Source organism: Pinus tabuliformis, chromosome J (assembly GCF_031772625.1).
Source record: "Pinus tabuliformis cultivar Carrire ecotype Pingquan chromosome J, CPIR1, whole genome shotgun sequence".
Taxonomy (NCBI): Eukaryota; Viridiplantae; Streptophyta; class Pinopsida; order Pinales; family Pinaceae; genus Pinus; species Pinus tabuliformis.
In genome coordinates, this window is record NC_142295.1 from 1,012,577,657 (window position 1) to 1,012,581,147 (window position 3,491).

The following is a 3,491-nucleotide window of genomic DNA, read 5'->3' on the forward strand; positions in this document are numbered from 1 at the left end:
ATTCATTGAAAATTTCATTAAGATAACATCACCTTTATTTTTATTGTTATCTAAAATTGTAGAGTTTGTATGCAGTAATAATTGTCAATCTTATTTTGATGTTCTTAAGAAATGTATCTCTGAGGCCCTTGTTTTATGAGGTCCTAACCGGCCCATACCATTCCAAATTTCCCTGCATGCATCAAACATAAAAATTGGAGAAGTACTAGGTTAGCGATTGAAGGTAAGCCCAATGTCATATATTCCATTAGTAAAATACTGGCTCATATAGAATTAAATGAAATGGTCATAGAGAAGAAATTTCTTATTATTTTTTCCTCTATTTTCTTTCAACATTACATAAATAACTATCCTATTTTCATACACATTCACAATTTTTCCATCCAATATTTGATGATAAACATACTACTAGTAGTAGATTGACTAGGTGGTTATATTTATTATAAGAATTTCATATCACTATCATTGATAGGCCTAGGAAGGATAATGCCATTAAAGACCTCCTTTCTAGAATTTCTAATGATGGAGATGCTTTACTTCTTAGTGTTAGTTTCCCTGATGAACATATTTTTGCAAAATCCACTCACATGTACTATGGTATGCAAATATTGCTAACTACCTCACTACAAGGATTTTCTAAAAGCACTTGTCTCCAATGGAAGCACACCATATCATCAAGAAAATTACCAAGTATTCCTAGACAATAGACTTCCTTTGTAGAATAGCATTGGATTTTGTGATCCCACATTGTATTAGGGAGGATGAAATCCATGACAAGTGAACCAAAGGACAACTTACAAAGTGATTTTACTAGGATTTTTTTGGCTAAATGTGTTCGAATATGGAAACAGGTATTTACAGATGTAGTTCGATCAAATTCCACTACATCTTAAATCATTATTGAACATTTTTGGAAATAGGTATTAGACTTTGTGCAGCCACTGAATCACCTAGCCCATCTAATGGTCCATATTTTCATTTGCAATGATTATGTCCTAAAATAGGTAGAGGCCAAGCATTTCAATTGGTTAGTAGTAAACTTATAGTATATTTCCTTTATGAATAAATCCTTATTGATTTTGGGATACCTTGTAAATATTCATTGACTCTGACATGATCTTGGATATTATCAAAAGTGATAAAGCTTAACACAGGATTTCACCATGTTACCATCCATGGATCAATGTACAAGTGAAACCTACAAAGGAAATAAGAGAATCTATTCTCACAAATACTATACAACTTCACTACTAGGATTGAGAAAATAAACTTCAGAAAGCATTTTAGGTGTACATGATAACATATGAGGGATTAAATCTCTCAAGATAAAAACTTCCTTTTGAGTAAAAAAACTTAAGGAAATATTTATACCTTGAAAAATTTGATTCCTCTAAATGCTTGGTATATTAAGAGTTAATATGAGTCTACACTACTTATATAGAAAAATATCATTGTGGCAAACCCTTCTGAATTTTTAGTAGTGTGTACTTAAGTTTCAACTTAATATGCAATTTCTCCTTTTAATCTCCACACTACCACACAAAAACCGACTCTATCTACCTAGATTTTTCTAGCACTGTCACAAACGTTATTATTCTCTTACATATATACAAGGTTATAATATATATTTACTATAGTGTAACTAGTAGAGATTTTGACTCTTTTCTGGGTTTTTTTATTGGATGAATTTACGTGTAATTTGGAAGATATTTTTTAAAATCATAGCAGTAAGTTGATATATATATATATATATATATATATATATAAAAGTTAAAATTTGACGAATATTTTTTATAATCGTGAATTTGAGTTGTGAGATTTTTGATAACATATATTTATTATAATACAATTAAAATACATATTTTCTTTTTTTTTGGGTATTTTTCGCATTAAATTTCACCCTTGGTAGAGAATTTTTAGAATTGTAAGTTTGATATATGTAATTAGCAAAATCCAAGTACTTCATAGGTTTTTCAATATGATGAATTTATTTATGTTTTCAAAAATGTATTTTAAATTAAAACAAAATCACAATCTTGCCCAAAATTGTATCTTTGAATTCCAATAAAAAATAATAAAATATCCATTATTTAAACTAAACCTATACATTTTTCTTTTTGTGTAGTGAATAAACCAACAATTTCATTCATTAACTTGTAATGCAAGAAAACTTTCTATCATTAGCTAACACACAAATTCACATTTTTAGAATAAAACACTGCTTCATGAATTTTGAAATGTACCTCCCAAACAGATTGCAAGAAAGCATTTAAAGTATTTAAAATTGGTGAATAATTAGATCCTTTAGATAACGAGTGCAAAAATACTATAGGAGATTTAGCAAATAGAGAAATACCATGCAATAAGTTAACGATTGACTTACAGTATTGGAATTACATTTAATGAATATTAAATTAGTCTTATTTAATAGATAAAATGAAAATGCAATAAATTAACCATTAATTTATTATATAATATTTATTATTTCTCCAATCATATCAATAAATAAATAAATAAATTATTTAAGAAAGCTATATCAACATCAAAACCAAATAATGAACCAAATAAGAAACAATGAATAAAAAGAGAGCACTAGGATGATGTTATTGATAAAGAACTATTTTAATTGTGAATATAAATAATATGCTTATGGATTCTATTTCAAACTAAAATAAATTTTATAAACCATCAAGATTGTATAAGTAAATATAACATAGATCTAAATTAAAAAAGAATAATTTATAAAATATTGATTGAGCCGAGAGGCTTGTTCTATAGCCCAGTATGATGTGTAAATTTATCTGCCTGTCATCAAGGTTGAAATTTTGATGTCTGGTCAGAATAAATTTTTAAAAAAATCTAAAAAAAAATAACTACACAAAACATTTAAATAATGTCTACTCTTAAAAAAATTTGCAAGTGAAGAAATTGGATCCATCTAGGCTCAGGTTAGATCAATATTTAAGATGAATCTAGGTTGGTTTAGTCATATCTTCACATTTACAAGGGTAGAGTATGTACACCTTCATAGACTTTAGTATTCAAATGGCCATAAAGATGGATCTTTGTCCTACAAGTGAGAAAGTGCCATACACCATTTTAGTATGTGGTTTGGTCATATGTCCAACTCCACAGAAGTAGAGTATGTACACCTCCATAAAATTTAGTAACCAAATTGCAACAAAAGTAGATCTCTTGTCTTGTCTTACACGCAATGAAGTTTCATACACCAATTTAAAATTTGAACTTATTCTAACATTAAAAATATATGTTTCAAACATTGTAATAAGGCTCAAAAAATACACTTCCCCACCCATCCCAGGTCTAAATTATAACTTCCTTATAAAACGCAAGTTTCTGACACTAGCATGATGTTTATAGCCATGCGGTATAAACCTGGAACTCCTCTCAATAATCACAATGAAATTACCAAAAAAAAAACACAATGAATCATCGACAATTTTATGTCATTTGCCCAAAAATATTGTAAC